Source organism: Ictidomys tridecemlineatus, chromosome X (assembly GCF_052094955.1).
Source record: "Ictidomys tridecemlineatus isolate mIctTri1 chromosome X, mIctTri1.hap1, whole genome shotgun sequence".
Lineage (NCBI taxonomy): Eukaryota > Metazoa > Chordata > Mammalia > Rodentia > Sciuridae > Ictidomys > Ictidomys tridecemlineatus.
The window spans coordinates 93687118-93704674 of NC_135493.1; the positions used below are offsets into that span (position 1 = coordinate 93687118).

Consider the following 17557-nt stretch of genomic DNA (forward strand, 5'->3'; position numbering starts at 1 on the left):
TACTGAGCAAAAGATCCCGATACAGTTGAGACATTGAACCCATTTCCCAGCAGTTGCTAATCTCCAGGACATCTAGATGTATGAGAAAAATGAGCCCCTGTCCACTGTTAGCCGGTTTTTCTGTCCTTGTGGCTTCTAATCAGTTCTAAAACAATGGGAGGTATTCAGGCTTTGGGCATTTCAAAAAATAAGGCAGAGGGCCCGGGGATTGTGGCTCAGCGGTAGAGCGCTTGCCTAGCACTTGTGGGGCCCTGGGTTCCATCCCCAGCACCACATCAAAATAAATAAATAAAATAAAGATATTGTGTCCATCTACAACTAAAAAGATTAATAATATATAAAAATAATAAGGCAGAACTGGTTTGCACTGAGGCTAGATTCTAGTTATTCTGTTTTTCTCGAGTCAAAGCCAACAGTCCCAATGATTTTGAAACACAATCTAGTATTTGGCTGAGGTCAGGCTTGGACTGGGAGAGTTTGTAAATGGGCTGGGACAATTACATAACAGAGACAGATGGGCCATGGTTCAGAGTCACTACTCATCAATACAGGTATCTGCTTGGTCTCTTCAATCTATTTATTATTTGTTCTATCTAGAAAAGTGTTCTGTTGTCAAAGAAAAAATACTTTGACATTAAATCATGACCTACAATGTCAGAATAATTGGATACAACATCCATAAAGAGGAAATAACAGAGTGATGTGGAAATTCAGTTTGACAGAACTGTTACTTTACTGTCAAATATAAGGCAATGTCATCTAACTTTTCTGCTGTGAAAAAAATTGTTATACAATGATTCCCAGGGCATGATAAAGGTTTAGCCCAGTCAGTTTTCAGGGTACAGATTCATCCATGTGTATTTTTCTGTCTTGGTGACCCTCAAAGTTGACTTGTTTGGATTCAGTACAGTCTAGGTTCTAGGACAGAAAATACATTTCTGGTTGTTGGGTTAGCAAAAAGAGAAAGCTTTGAGAAATTAAGAAAATATATTTACAAATGAAATTACTGAAGAACTGACCACCTCAAAATATTTGGCAATCCTTGTTTTGAACTTTGGTTTAGTGAATATTCCACTACCTGTCACTCAACAGTACCTAAAATTCAATAATCTTTTTTGGGGGGATACCAGGAACTGAATTCAGGTGCACGCCACCACTGAGCCACATCCCCAGGCAGGAGGATGGTGAGTTCAAAGCCAGCCTCAGCAACTTAGTAAGGCCCTAAGCAACTCAGTGAGACCCTGTCTCTAAATAAAATACAAAATAGGGCTGGGGATCAGTGATCGAGTATTCCTGAGTTCAATCCTGGGTACCAAAAAATGAAGCAGTGAATATGTTTACAGACCAAGAAACTGTGATCCACATCAACAACCCTAAAATTCAGGCCTCTCTGGCAGCAAACCTCTTCACCATTTACAGGCCATGCTGATACAATGCAGGTGGCAGAAATGCTACCCAGCATCTTAGACCAACTTGGGGTAGACAGTCCGACTAGCTTAAGGAGACTGGCTGAAGTTCTGCCCCAAACAATCTGTGGGTGGAAAAACACCCTTTGTTAGTGGGAAGAATAATGATGATGAAATTCTAGATCTTGTAGAGAATTTTGATGAGGCTTCTAAGAATCAGGCAGAGTGAATTGTTCAACTTTTTAAGAAGATAAAACTTGGAGAAATTACTGGAAGCTGTTATTTATATTCTGACCTTTTTTTTTTTTTTGTACCAGGAATTGAACCCAGTGAGCCACATCCTCAGCATTTTTAAAATATTTCATTTAGAGATAGGGTCTCAGTAAGTTGCTTCGAGCCAGGCTGAGTTGCTGAGACTGGTTTTGATCTGTGCTCTTCCTGCTTCAGCCTCCCAAACTGCTGGGATTACAGGTATGTGCCACCATGCATAGTTTATGACTGTTTATTTTTTAATATATTTTTTTGTTGTTGTCAATGGACCTTTATTTTATTTATTGATATGTGGTGCTGAGAATTAAACTCAGTGCCTCACACATGCTAGGCAAGCGCTCTGCCACTGAACCTTAACCCCAGCCCGTATGACTGTTTTTTAAAAAATTGTTTTGTTTGTGGCTCTGATAAAATCTAGGTCGCTAAATTCTTTTTTTTTTTTTTCTTTTTTTTTGTACTAGGAATTGAACCCAGGGGCACTCAACCTCTGAGCCACATCCCCCGGCCCTTATTTTGAATTTTGAGACAGGGTCTCACTGAGTTTCTTAGAGATTCATTAAGTTGCTGAGGCTGGCTTTGATTTGTGATCCTCTGGCCTCAGCCCCCTGAGCTGCTGGGATTACAGGCATGAGCTACTTTACCCAGTGGTTTCTAATATTTTTAAGCCCAAGCCCCTTGAACACTGCAAACTCTTTTCAGTTTTTGCTTATACACAATTTATTCTTTGTAGTTGATTAAGCTGAAGAAGCCTGGGAATGAAGTTGGAAACAAAGGTTAATAAATGCCTAGTTTTTTTTATAAAAGTGAATATAAACTCAATAGTTGGTTGAATTCTATTTTTGAGATCAATCATACACAAATTGAAGCCATTGTAGGATAATCATCAAGCAGTGATTAAGGCTGTAATGGACAATATTAATAGAATCATAAAAAATAAAAAAGCCTGGTGTGGTAGTGCACAACTGTAATCCCAGTGAATCGGGAGGCTGAGGCAGGAGGATCCTGAGTTCAAACCCAGCAATTTAGCAAGGCCCTGTCTCTAATAAAATATAAAAAAAAAAGGGCTGGGGATGAGGCTCAGTGGTATCCCTGGTACCAAAAAAAAAAAAAAAAAAAAAAAAGAAAAAGAAAGAAAGAAAAGAAAAAAAATAAAGAATAGGACCATAAACATGGTTAAAGAAGTCAATAATCTAAGACTTAAACTGGTAAAGAGAAAAAAAAATGTCTTGTGCACGGGTGGGTGAAAACTGCCTGCTTTATGCTGTCACTTGCTTCTGAAGGATTCAGAACAATCAGTTTGAGGTCTCTGGCTGCTTTGGTCTTCCAGTAATTTAGGGGTGACCTATAGCTCTTTGAAAGACCTGAGTGCAAGGATCAATATCCTGGAGTATTATTGTTTTGTTAGTAGTACCTGGTAATGACCTTCTCATCAAAGTTGGAGGGAAGCCTTTCTGTGATCATTCTCCAGAGGACAAAGTCTCTGAGTTTTAAATTGCAAAGAAGGCTGTTTTAGAGTAGTTTCTTGATCTTAGCATTAGTGACGTTTTCAACCAGATAAATCTTTGTTGTAGGGGGGCTGTCCTGTACACTGTGGGCTGTGGAGCAGCACTCCTGACTCCTGCTGACTCAGTGCAGTACCCTGCCTCCAGATGTGATAACTAAATGTCCCCTGGGGGGGGGGGCAAAAGAGCTGCTTATTGACATCACTATTTTAGAGGATGTCATGAAAATTCTTGTACCTGTTGAACATAAGACCATAAATGATGTGGGCAGTGAAGATTATAAGTAATACTTTTGTGTGTGTGTGTGTGTGTGTGTGTGTGTGTGTGTGTATTTATCTATTTCATGGTGCTGGAGATTGAACCCAGGGCCTTGTGCATAGTAGGTAATTGCTCTACCACTGAGCTACACCCTCAGCCTTTATTTTTTATTTTATTTTTAATTTTATTTTGAGACATGGCCTCACTATATTGCCTAGGCTGGCCTCAAACTTGCAATCTTCCTGCCTCAGCCTCCCAAGTATCTGGGGTTAGAGGCATGTATCACTGCACCTGGCTAAGATGTGATAGTGTACAAAGATATTTAGTAGCATTTCTAGAGGAGAATTAGCATCACTAGAGAGAAAAATCACAATTTCCTGAGTAGAAAACAAAGACAAGCAGCTTTTCCATTATTAAGTTGTGGATTTTTGCTTAGCTTTGCTGATCCTCAGAACAGATATATAATGGGCAAACATATTAATATCCATAGCTGGGGGCAACTAAATATAATTCACTTGGAGTTTTCTTTGGTATGGGATTGAACCCAGGGGCACTTAACCACTGAGCAGCATCCCCAGCCTTTTTTATAGTTTATTTAGAGATAGGGTCTTGTTCAGTTGCTTAGGGCCTTGCTAAATTGCTGAGGCTGGCCTCCAACTTGTGATCCGCCTGCCTCAGCCTCCTGATTTGCTGAGATTACACATATGCACCATCACACCTAGCATATTTGGAGGTTTTTAAAGGAGATCTGAGGCTATAGCTCCAGTTTCTATCCCATCTTTAGAGTTTTGAGAGAATTATGGCACAGGCAAGTAGAAAATGCACTTAGCTGCATATTTAAAATTTTTCCACCAACTTGGTATAAAGCCCCAGGAGTTAAAATCGGCATACTACAAAGATACCAGCATACTCATGTTTTTTTTTTTTTGTGTCATAATTCACAATAGCCAGGTTATGGAATCAGCCCACATTCCCATTAACAGATAAATAGATAAAGAAAATGTGGTGTACATACACATTGGAGCATTATTTGTCATAAAAAAGGACAAAGTCATATCATTTGCATTAAAATGGATGGAACTGGAGAACATCATGTTACGTGAAAGAAATAAGCCAGACTCAGAATGACATGGATCACGTGCTTCCTCTCATATGTGGAACCTAGAAAACATCAAGATGACATGAAAGCAGAAGGGAGACCATTAGAGAGAAGGAGGGGAGTCAGGGGAGGGAATAAGCAGGGTCATGGTGGAGGTGTGGAAACAATCAAAATATGTGACGTGCGTGTTCGAATAACCACGGTGAAATCCATTACTCGGTATAATTAATATGAACTAATAAAAAATAAAACAGTAATAAAGCTTTCCCACCAATGCTGGTTTAAAAATTAGTCAATTTATCTCTGCCGTGATAATATGGCTGAGCACCCTGGCTAATGTGCTGTTAATCAGCGCTAGCAGAACACAAGGGAGCAGAATCCTCTCTTGGGGTAAAACACAACTAATTTATAAGGACAGAGTCCAAATTGCCCAGTAGCAATAATATAGTATGAACAGCAGGGACACTGGCAAACTTCCAGCACCTTTTGTTTTATATCTTAGAGGACTGCCCCTGATTGACAAGGCAACTGGCACCCAGAAAGAAAATACCTTTGTGGGAAGCTTTTATACCAGTCTGTGTGCTAGCACATGATCCATCTCCTTTAACCTGAAAGCACGCAGTCACTGAAATGTATTTCATCTGCTTATTTTATATACAAGGAACCAAGGAAGACTGAACTCCTTTGATGGTCAGACTCTTCCAGCCCCTACAACCTTAACTTTGGGAAATCAGAGTTCTCACAACAGTTCTGAGTTACTTAAATGTGGAGAATGCTGAAACAAACCTAACTTGTTTTTTTTTCCCCCAGCCCTTTTTATATTTTATTTAGAGTCAAGATCTTGCTGAGTTGCTTAGGGCCTCACTAATTTGCTGAGGCTAGCCTTGAACTTGCTATCCTCCTGCTTCAGCCTCCCGGAGTCAATGGATTACAGGTATATGCCACCACACCTGGCTCTAACTAGTATTTCTATTATCTTTCCTTTTTATAGGGTAAAGGAGCAAATTTTTTTTTGGTGGGGGGTGGGTACCACAGCTTGAAATCAGAGGCACTTGACCACCGAGCCACATCCCCAGCCCTATTTTGTATTTTATTTAGAGACAGGGTCTCACTGAGTTGCTTAGTGCCTCACCATTGCTGAGGCTGGCTTTGAACTTGCAAATTTTTGTTGAGGCCATTCCAGGAAATCCGAAGAGAGCTTAGGCATAAAAGACATCCTTAACAGTTTTATTATTTCATATTTAGGCTCTGATAAGGGAAAGACAAAGTCAAGAACTGTCACGAGACAGAGGACACTAACATAGCTGTCATTTTAGAAAACCTAATATACAGTTAGTTGTAAATATTTTTAAACTACAGTAACGATTAACTGTGTTTTAGGAACTTACTTAAAAATGAGAAACTTTTGTCAAAATTATTCAAGAGTTTTCTAGAAGTATAAAGAAGTAAAAAGAGTATTTGGGGGTCTTAACAAAATATGTACCATGACAATAAAAACAGGTCATAACAGGAACCTCTGTTATCCAGGTAGAGAATTACTTAGCTATTTTTACAAAGAAGAAAATCTAAATCTAGTTTTACACTTTTTTTGTATATCATCTATATAATACTTTGCAGCAAAATTTATATGCCTTTTTTTTGTGGGGGTGGTGTACCGGGATTGAACTCAGGGGCACTCAACCACTGAGCCCCATCCCCAGCCCTTTTTATATTTTATTTAGAGACAGGGTCTCACTGAGTTGCTTAGGGCCTTGCTTTTGCTGAGGCTGGCTTTGAACTCGAAATCTTCCTGTCTCAGCCTCCTGAGCTGCTGAGATTATTGGCGTGCACCACCCTGCCTGGCCCGGCTTTTATATGCCTTTTAAAATAAATCTACCAATACTGAATATACCCTTAATTTTTTTAACCATTACTACTACCTTTAAAAAATATTCTTAACATACTTTTTTTTTTTTTTAAGTACTGAGAACTGAATCCAGGGGGCACTTAACCACTGAGCCACATCTTTAGACATTTTTAAAAACTGAGACAGAGTCTTGCTAAATTGCTTAGGGCCTTGCTAAATTATAGAGGTTGGCTTTGAACTCGCATCTTCCTGCGTTAGCCTCCTGAGCTGCCGGGATTATAGGCATGTGCCACTGTGCCCAGCAATATACTTTTATATATAGCTAAAATTCACATAGTATAAAAGTAAAGTGTACAATTCAGCAACATTTAGTGCATTCACAGTGTTGTGCTACCTTTACATCTATTCAGTTCCAAAACATTTTCCTCACCCCAAAAGAAAGCCTATACCCATTAAGCAGTCACTCCCCCGCTGTGCTGGTAATCCCTAATCTGCTTTTTGTCTCTAAGGATTTACCTATTCTGGGTAGTTCATGCAAATGGCCTCATGCAATCAATATAGGACCTATTATTATGCATGGCTTCTTTCAGTCAAGCATGTTTTCAAGGTTCATCCCTGAACCTTTTATGTATCAATATTTCTTTTTTTTCTTCTTTCTTTTCTTTTTTAATGGTTGAATAATATTCCATTACACAGATCTTTGATTATCTATCTATGCATGGATTGGTGGACATCTGGGTTATTCCCGTCTTATGGGTACTGTGAAGAGTGCTGCTATGAACATTTGTATGTAAGTATGTGTTTGTATGGCTGTTTTTAATTCTTTTGAAAAAAGATACATGGACACACACATATACCTGTTCAGATTCATGAGTAGAATTGCTGGGTCATATGCATTCTTCTGTTTATTGTAGCACTATTTATGACAGCCGAAAAATGGAATCAATCTAAGCAATCACCAACTGGTGAACATAGAAAAAAAAATGTGGTATATATGCACAATAGAATACTATTCAGGTATAAAAACGATGAAATTCTATTGTGACAACATGGATAGAACTGGAAGTTACTAAGCCAGGCACAGAAGGACAAACGCAAGTGGAATCTAAACAAATTGATTTCACAGAAGTTCAAAGTCAAATAGTGGTAAACAGAGGCTGAGGAGAGTAGGGAGAGGGGCGATAGGGAAAAGCTAATCAAGAGGTACTAACTTACAGTCAGGAGAAATACGTTTTGGTGTTTTATTGTACAGTCATTACCTATTAATGACATTGCATTGTATATTTCCAAAAAGTCACAAGAAAGAATATGGAATGTTTTTAGCAAAAGATAAATGTTTGACTTGAACGTTATACAATGTGTACACGTATTGAAACATCACATGGTAACCGTAAATATGTATGATTCTGTGAGTCAAAAAATTCATTGGCCATAGATATATGGGGTCTTCTGGACTTTAAATTTTATTTCATTGATTTATATGGGTTGTTTCCTTGTTTGGTGACTTTTCAAAACCATTTTGTATTCTTTGTCATGTGGCACTGAAGTCTCTGTTCTGTTAGCTTATGGTTAAGTCTTTTTGGTGGGGGTGGGGTGGGGGGGGGCACCAGGGATCGAACTCAGGGGCACTCGACTGCTGAGCCACTTCCCCAGCCCCATTTTGTATTTTTTTTTAGAGACAGGGTCTCACTGAGTTGCTTAGTGCCTTGCTAAGTTGCTGAGGCTGGCTTTGAACTCATGATCCTCCTGCCTCAGTCTCTAGAGCAGCTGAGACTACAGGTTTATGGTTAAGACTTTTGACAGTGTTTCCTGAAATGCTTAAGGGTCAAAAACAGGAGGAGGAGGAGGGAGAAGAATACACAAACACTTTCCCAGTCCTTGCAGACAGGCTCCGTGTTGGGGTCCTCCTTTAACATTTGGCCAGGCCATTTACAATCTTGGTCTTTCTCTTCACATCTTGATGGCTGGGAGCCTGATGACCAGCTAGAGGTGAATGTTTAGGATCTTTTCAGAACATGCAGCAAACCCTGGGCATGAATGTGGCTTTTTTTTTTTTCTTTTCAGTATTGGGGATCAAACCTAAGGGCAGTGTACCACTGAGCTATAACACCAGACTTTATATTCTTTGAGACAGGATATTCTAAGCTGCCAAGGCTGCCCTCCCAACTTGTGATCCTCCTGCCTCAGTCTCCCGTGTCACTGGGATTACAGGCCTACGCTACCACACCTGTGGCTTTCTTGATATAGAAAGCTATACCTTCCACCAGGTATAGTTGGGAACTTTTAAAAGTCCTTATTCACCCATATATCTCCTTTCCCAATCTTTTCCTACCTAGGTCTTTTGGTCTATTTTTTTGTTTTGATTGTTGTTCCCTATCCCAGATTACTATAGTCAATACTTGTGCCTTTAAATGCTTTTTGCAAAAGCTGTTTAGGAAGCTGGGCCTGGGAATACTGAGTTGAGTGAAACACAGGTAGACCTTGTACTGTCCTTTGAGGAACCAATGGACAAGTATAAGCCCATCACCACAGATGACACAGATGAGTTGAGAGGATGGTTCATGTTGCCCCTTCTGAAATTAGCACCCTGCAACAGGAGTGTGGACTGTTGTCCCCATGGCTGCCACCAGTATGGGAGATTGCGGGCAGGTGCTGTCTTACCTCAATGCTTTTGTCTTCACTAGTCTTCCCCTGGTTGGTTTGAGTAGATTTTGAAGTTCTGCAAAAGTTCACCGCGACAGTTTTTCCTAGCTCATCAGTTGCTTTTGTAGAGGGAGTACCCTACTCTGCAATTTTTGGTGACACCACTTCTTAATATTCTATTTTATTAAAAAAATATTTATTGTTTTTAGTGATAGTTGAAACCAATACCTTTATTTTATTTATTTACTTTTATGTGGTGCTGAGGATCGAACCTAGGGCCTCACACATGCAAGGTGAGTGCTCTACCACTGAGCCACAACCCCAGCCCAACTTCTTAATATTCTTTCATTTTAATGTGCTTGGACAGAAATACTTAGGTATGTAAAGAAATAATAAAAGGGGCTGGGGATGTGGCTCAAGCGGTAGCGCGCTCGCCTGGCATGCGTGGGGCCCGGGTTCGATCCTCAGCACCACATACCAACAAAGATGTTGTGTCCGCCGAGAACTAAAAAATAAATGTTAAAAATTCTCTCTCTCTCTCCTCTCTCACTCTCTCAAAAAAAAAAAAAAAAAAAGAAATAATAAAAGGCTTTAACTTTAATTTAAAAATATAATCAGTCTTAGCATATTAAACAAAACAATGTTAATGTTACATTGAAACACGCATTTTAACAAATAGTATCCTTAGGTAACAAATCATATCTGTTTTCTTCCAGACATATTTATATTTTATGTAATTACAATATCATATATAGTCTTGATTATTTTTAATCTCTTTTAATCTAAATAATTAACTTCTGTTTTCTCTAAACCAAGAGAAAACCAGGAACCATCTAGCTAATTTTCTCTGAGCACAATTTTCAGATTAGCTATATAAATTTTAAGGTGGCAAAATGAGCATATGACATCATCCAAAGCACTGGAACATTTTAATGTGTACCAGTAAATGTATACCATTTTATAATACATGCAAATAAGGGTAAATTGAAGCTATGTTTAGTGACCAAAAGCTTTATATATTCTTTTACTTAGAAACTATCTAAATATCCAAAGATTGGCAATGAATTCAGCCTAATATTTAAAATCTTAGCAAAGGTTAACTAAAGATCTGGAAATTACAGTTTTAGCTAACACATTAAACCCTTATGATCTGTAAACTTACACGAAATTTATAAGCGCCAATCCTTTGAAATGACATCTGCAACTAAAATTTCATTTAGTAAAAAGCCATTTTATGTTTGTGATCTTCAATATTCAGTGGAAACAATGATAACTTATTTGATCCACAAATCTAATTTAGGAAGTTTAAATCTTGAGAAGTCTGACTTTAGTTATATCTCAACTAGAACACGGGCTTGCATTAATTTTATAGATTAAAATCAGGAGACATTCTTCTTATCTTGTAAGGATAGTAACAAAGGCTATTACTTAAGCTTATCTGTATTAAAACTGAAACAGTTATTAAATTTTTTCTTTCTCATAAACATCTGAGACTATCTGTAGTAGACAGTGCTAGAATATGCACATGATGGAATACTTTTTCTGATCAATTATTAAAATTTCCCACCGCTTAGGGAAGGTCAGATGGAGGGAGGAGGAGCGGGAGACTGGCACTCCATGTCTGCAATCTCACTCTATTTCCAGTTATTTCTGATGTTTTTTTTTTCCCTGCTGCTCCTGGTGCCCAAAAGCCTGACTGGCTTCATCCTAAGGTGGCAATTAGGCAACATAGGAAGATGACTGCAGTTTTTTGCTTCTGCTACCACTTGGTTTCAGTTGCTGGGTGTGGAAGGCTGCTGACCACAAGGAGAATTATTAGGTGGTGAAATTCATGAACCCTAGTATACACCTACAATGTCCTGCTTGGGCAGTATTAAGAGGACATCCTGAGCAGTGGTGCACGCCAGTTATCCCAGTGGCTGGGGAGGCTGAGGCAGGAGGATCATAAATTCAAAGCCAGCCTCAACAACTTAGCGAGGCCCTAAGCAACTCAGGGCCTCTAAATAAAATATAAAAAAGAGCTGAGGATGTGGCTCGGTGGTTGAGTGCCCCTGAGTTCAGTCCTCGGTACCATTAAAAAAAAAAAAAAAGAAAGAAAGAAAAGGAAACCCTGCCTCCTGGGTTGTTCAAGTTCTAACACAGTGCTCAGTTAGCCATCACCCATGTGGGTGCAGGTGGGAGAGGCCCTTGTGAAGGGAGGAGAAATAGTGGCCAGTGACTTAGAACAAATGGACTATGTGGCTATGGAAAGAACAACAACCTGGGCATCTGAGGAAGGAAGGAATACCTTAGTCCCTAAGAGGTGTGGGAGTTGGGGAAGGGGAGTATTTAAATGCTTTCTTTTTCCCCTAGATCCAGCCCTGCAGCAGCATAAGACACCATGTCCCTTGAGTCAGGCAGCAGCTGCAATTGGTAAGAAGACCCTGTTGCATCCCTGTCCTCATTCTGGAAACAGAAACATTTACATAGGCACGGCTGGCTCGGAACTGTTTGCTACGCCTAATACCCTCACACCAGCAGGACTATTCAGCCACTCCTGACACCCTCACAAGGCAGAACTGTCTGCCATGCATCACACCCCGCTCCTTCCCAGTGTGTACCAAAACAGCCTTGTTTCACTCAGATGCGAATGAAGATATGCAGCGCTTGGCCTTGGCTCCTTAGCTGTGGTGCAACTCCTGTGCATGTGGTCTCCATGGGACCCTGCTGCATCTCTCCACAAGACATGGTGACATGGGAACAAGAGCCACCTCACTGATGCCCCTCCCATCTTGTTGTTTACTTTCAGCAGATTTACTCCTTGCCAGACTGAGGGGGGTTCGCTTCCCTAACAAAGATGGAACAAGGTAAGATGAGATTTTCATTTTTTCAGAGAGAATATAATTGTGCCCTAAATGGGCTCCTTCTCTCTCTCTCTCTCTCTCTCTCTCTTTTTTGGTACCAGGGATTGAACCCAGGAGTTTAACCACTGAGCCATATCCCCAGTCCTTTTTTAAATATTTTATTTAGAGACAGGGTCTCACTGAGTTGCTTAGAGCCTTGCTAAGTTGCTGAGGCTGGCTTTGAACTTTCGACCCTCCTGCCTCAGCCTCCCGAGCTGCTTACAGGTTTTACAGGGGGAAGTCCGCTTATAGGGATTACAGGTGAGTGCCCCTAAGCCTGGTTTCTTCTCCTTTCTAACAGTGCCCCTCCTCTTCTTCTTCCTTTATTCCCCCATTAGGAATCACTTATTTATAAGATGTTGCATTTTAGCAGTTAGAAAACAGTTAGATTATAAATTTGGGTACGTTTTTTAAGAGTTCCTTGGAAACATTCTTTTCCAGGCCTAAAACCCAAAGTGTTAAACTATCTGATATCTTCATCTCTTTCATAGCAGTTATAATTGAAGTTTCCTTATAGTCTTCTTTTTTATGTTAGCTTTAAACACTAGAAATTACAAAAATGTTTTAAAATCTGAAACACTGAGTAGATATGTATGAAATGTTGTTCATTAGGAGAGAAAAAAGATCTAAGCTTTTAATTGACTACCCATGCCCAGTCTTGTTTTCAAAAGACTTTACTGTGTATGTCCTCAAATATATAGAAGAGAAAGAATATGAGCCTTCATGTTTTTTTGTAAATATTTCTCTTTTTTTTTAACCTTTATTTTATTTATTTATTTTTATGTGGTGCTGAGGACCGAACCCAGGGCCTTGCACGTGCTAGGCAAGTGCTCTACAGCTCAGCCCCAACCCCAGCCCCTGAGTTGCCATGTATTTATCATCAACTTGAACAACCGTCAACGCAATAGAAACAGAACAAGACCAACATTTTTCTAATCTTTTTTATCTACTTCCCCCAACATTTTTTCTCAAGTATTTTAAAAGAAACTCCTGGCATTTCATTCCATATAAATATATTAGTCTTATTCTACAAACGTAATGCAATATAAAAAGAACAACAGAACATCAGCAAAGGAATATACTTGTCCCATTCATTCATCAAAGGCAATAGATGGGTACTAAGCTAAGTGCTGGCTATACTAGAAAGATAATCATGTGAGTACAGAAGATAAAGCCAGGCATGGTGGAGCACACCTATAATCTGGGCAGCTTGGGAGGCTGAGGCAGGAGGATCACGAGTTCAAAGCCAGACTCCACAAAATCAAAATGCTGACCAACTCAGTGAGACCTTGTCTTCAAATAAAATAGAAAATAAGGCTGGGGATGTGGCTCAGTGGTTAAGTGCCCTTGAGTTCAATCCCTGGTATGCCCCCCCCACACACAAAATCTAAAAATTCATAGATTATTAGGTGAACAAATAGAATGATAATGATAATTTATAAGTCACTTACTGTTTTAAGCCTTTGCAAATGTTAATTCTTTTATTCTTCATGATCATTTTCTGAGGTATATGACTATTACCGATGAGGAAACTGAGACCCAGAGGACTGAAATAACTTGATGGAAAGAGTTCAGATAGTATGTAGTAGAGCCAGGATTTGAATCTAAGCAGTTTGATTTCAGAGGCTGTGCCTTGAGGGATAAAAACAGGGAACCATTTTAATATTGTGGTAAAAACAATGCTATATGTTCATCAAACCATTTCTTTGCCTTTGTAAGTACACAGACTATTTCCCATCTCCCTAGCCTTCAAGTGGGGCCATGTGACTAACTGGTTAATGGAATGTGGGTGGAGAAGTGGAGACAGGCAGACAGACAGACAGACAGACAGACAGACAGACACACACACACACACACACACACACATATTTATTTATTCTGACAGTCATAGAATGATGGCTGCCCAGTATGGTTAAGTTTCTACCTGGAGGAAAGCCTCCTATTAGGCCCATCTTTATTGAACTTTGTGAGCTCAAAACTGTGTTAAGTTATTGAGATTCTGGAGTTTGTTATGACAGCTAGTGTAAATTATACTAATACAAACATTAATTTAAATGTTCTAAAATGATCAAATATTTAAAAAATATTGAAACATACAGAATTCATTAAACAATCATATCTCTATCCCCAGATCTAACAGATAGCAAAAAGGTCATATTTTCTTCATGTTTTTCTTGAAGAAATCCATTGCAGCATATGTTAAGAGAAATAAGCCAGACTCAGAAAGTCGAGAGTTGTATGTTTTCTCATATGTGGAAGCTACAGAGGAAAAAAGAAATAAAGGGAGGGTCTCAGGAAATTAGAAGGGAGACTAGTACAGTAGAGCAAGGGGAGACAGGGAAGAAAAGGGGAGGGCTGGGAAATCAAAATGACCCATCATGCTATATACCTGGATGAATATCTCACAATGACACCCACTATTATGTGTCACTATAAAATTAATAAAAAATAATTTAAAATTCCATTAGCTGACTAGTAACTGCTAACTAATAAAGCACCACCTCATCCCTTACCCCTTCCTAGAAGTAACTACAATCTTGAAGGTGGTGTGTATTATCCTCATCTAGATTTATACTTCAATATATTATAGATATTGTTTTATGTGCTGTGAAAGTATAGAGTGGTATCAAAAGAGATTGCATGTTTCATTCAGAATTTGTTTTATTTTGGGACTGGGGATTGAACCCAAGGGTGCTTAACCACTGAGCCACATCCCCAGCCCTTTTTATTTTGAGACAGGATCTCATTAAATTGCTTAGGGCCTCGCTGAGGTTGACTTTGAACTTGTTATCCTTCTGTAAGCCCAAAACGCTGGGTTTGCGGCTAGCCAGTACTGGGTTTTAGATGTATTCACATTGGTGCAAGTAGCTCTAATTCATCTGAACACTGTACAAATATACTAATTTAATCATTCATTCTCTTTTTTTAAAATTTATTTTAGTTGTAGATGGACCCAATATCTTTACTTTTATTTACTTATTTGTATGTGGTTCCGAGGATCAAACCCAGGGCCTCATGCATGCAAGGTAAGTGCTCTACCACTAAGCTACAACCCCAGCCCTCAACTGTTCTCTTACTGAGGCAGTTAAGATTATTCATAACTGTTTGTTTCTACTAAGAGGGCTGCGATGGACTTTCTTGGCATATGACAATATAATATCTGAGGGTTTTTGTTTTTTTCTCACTTAAGCTGATACTTGATGAATGAGAAGTCATCCATGTGAAGAGCCAGGAAACAAGCTGTTTAAGCATCTGGATCAGAAGACAGGCCCTAAGGTGAGAGGGAATGGCAATGACTAGACAGACTCAGTGAGATCCTAATGTAGTGAGTGAGAGAAACAGGGGCAAGAGTCGGGGGAGAAAGAAGCAGAAAAGGGCTGCTCTGCTAATAGCTTTAGAGGTCACAGTAAGAAGTTTGATTTTTTTTCTAAATGCAAAGCTATTAAAGTATTCTTGTTTTTTGTTTTTGTTTTTTTTAATGTTGGTCAGACCATGTCCCAACATTGTAAATTCCTTCCCTCAATTCACAATGAATATAGCATTTAGCATCTGTTATATGAATGCATTTACTGCTTTTGCTCTCTGTTTTGGAGAAATTGCAACATATTCTAAAAAGAAAATACTTTTCAATTCCTTCCCTACCCTTTTGTGGCTGAGCAGCATTTATATATTTCAAAATGAAACCATATGTATCCCAATTTCATTTTTCCATCAAAAAGACTTAAAAGAAATGCCTTTTCTCCCCCATCCATGTTTTGTAATCAATTTGTTCTCTTTTGTTAAAATCCAATAGATTTCATCGAAGATCTAAAGCACGTAGGTCGATTTGGGAGCTGAGAAAATATACTGCTAGTCCTGAAACTGAGATGTGACAGAATCACAGGACGCCCAAACAAAGGAACTGAAAAATGTGAATGAAAAATGTAAGTAACTCTCTTACAGTGCCAAACAGTACTACAGACTTTCAAGTGACAAATTAGAAATTATTTCCAAATGTGGGTCATGCCTTTAGTAATTCAGCCCAACATGCTAACATTTCCTCTCCTTCACCATTCATTTCTTTTACTAGCCCTCTGTATGTCTGCCAAGTGTTTATGTTGGAGTATCTAGGAGACAGAGGTATCATTCCCCTTGGGAGCTTTCATTTACTTTATCTACCTGATCTTCAATATTAAAGCAGAGTAAGGTTCACAAGTCCTTTTCCTATATTTTCAACCTATTTTCCTTTAAGCCATCTTTTTTTTTTTTTTTGGTACCAGGGATTGAACTCAGAGGCAGTCAACCACTGAGCCCCATCCCGAGCCCTATTTTGTATTTTATTTAGAGACAGAGTCTCACTGAGTTGCTTAGTACTTCACCCTTGCTGAAGCTGGCTTTGAACTCATGATCCTCCTGTCTCAGCCTTTGGAGCCACTAGGATTATAGGTGTGTGCCACTGCACCTGGCTTAGGCCATCTTTTTTGACAATGAGTACTTACTAATTTTTAAAGATACCTATTCAAAAACAGAAATCTCAATAATCTATAATTGATGTGGATGAAATTTTCTTTTTTTCTAAAACAACTTCCCCATCCATTGATTTTTTTTTTCCCCTTTACTTACAAGTTGGTCATACTCTTTCTAGGTAGAAACACACTGCTAAGTAGAATGACTACCAAAAGGCAAGATGTAGATTTGAGTTTATACAATAAGGCAGAGTTAAAACCCTATCACACAGAATCAGAGTTTCAGTGTTAGGAAAGACTTTTAGGATCACCTTGCACAATTACCTATTTTTGGTGTATATGTGACAACCCCCCACCTGATTCCCATATTGGGGATTGAACCTAGGGGTGCTCTGCCATTGAGCTATACCCCTAACACATTTTATTTTTTGAAACAGGGTCTCATTAAGTTGCTGAGGCTGGCCTTGAACTTACTGATCTTCTTGCCTCCGCCTCCCAAATTGCTGGGATTATAGGTATGTGCTACCCTGCTTGGGAGACAACCAGATTTCTTAAGTGAAGTCAATATCCTTTTTCAGAAGGGAGGGAGAGAGAAGGACGAGAGGGAGTGAGACAGACACAGACAGAGATACTGATACAATGAAACAAGTCAAAACTGCACAAGAGATGGTCCAGTTCTACTTAACATAAAATTTTTGTTTGTTCCCCATGCAAATTAAAACCACAATGAGATACCTTAATCTGTTAGAAGGGCTAGTAAACAAAAACAAAAACAAAACAAAACAAAACAAAAAAAAACAAAGAAAAATGCTGATGAGGATATAGAGAATAGGGAGCTCTTGTAAACCCTTGGTGGTAATGCAAATTAGTATGGCTATTTTGGAAAACAATAGGGAGATTCCTCAAAAAACTAAGAAAATTGCCATATGATCTCCAAACCCCACTTCTGAATATATATCCAAAGGAATTGAAATCCCTATGCCAAAGAGATGTGTGTTTGTTGCAGTGTTACAGTAGCTAAGATTTAGAAACAACCTAAGTGCCTGCTACTAAATTAATGGGACTTTTAAAAGGTTGTATACTGTAACAATACAATCATCTTTAAAAAGAATGAAATGCTGTTACTTGCAACATAGATGATTCTAGAGGATACCACCTTAAGTGAAATAAGCCAGGCCCAGAAAGACAAATGTCTCAAGATTTTAC

At 38.9% G+C, this 17557-nt stretch overlaps 2 long non-coding RNA genes across 7 annotated transcripts in view; one reads left to right on the forward strand and one right to left on the reverse strand.

Moving 5' to 3' along the window:
* Positions 1 to 17557, reverse strand: part of LOC144371774 (uncharacterized) — a 201767-nt gene that overhangs the window by 182408 nt on the left and 1802 nt on the right. For 2 of the 6 annotated variants that reach the window (XR_013431882.1, XR_013431880.1), the window contains exon 2: positions 13358 to 13538. This is a non-coding gene — a long non-coding RNA (uncharacterized LOC144371774). The other 4 variants (XR_013431878.1, XR_013431881.1, XR_013431877.1 and 1 more) reach the window with 4 other exon arrangements.
* Positions 14482 to 15860, forward strand: LOC144371775 (uncharacterized). Its single transcript, XR_013431883.1, has 3 exons — positions 14482 to 14932; positions 15097 to 15182; positions 15700 to 15860. It is a non-coding gene; the product is annotated as an uncharacterized LOC144371775 (long non-coding RNA).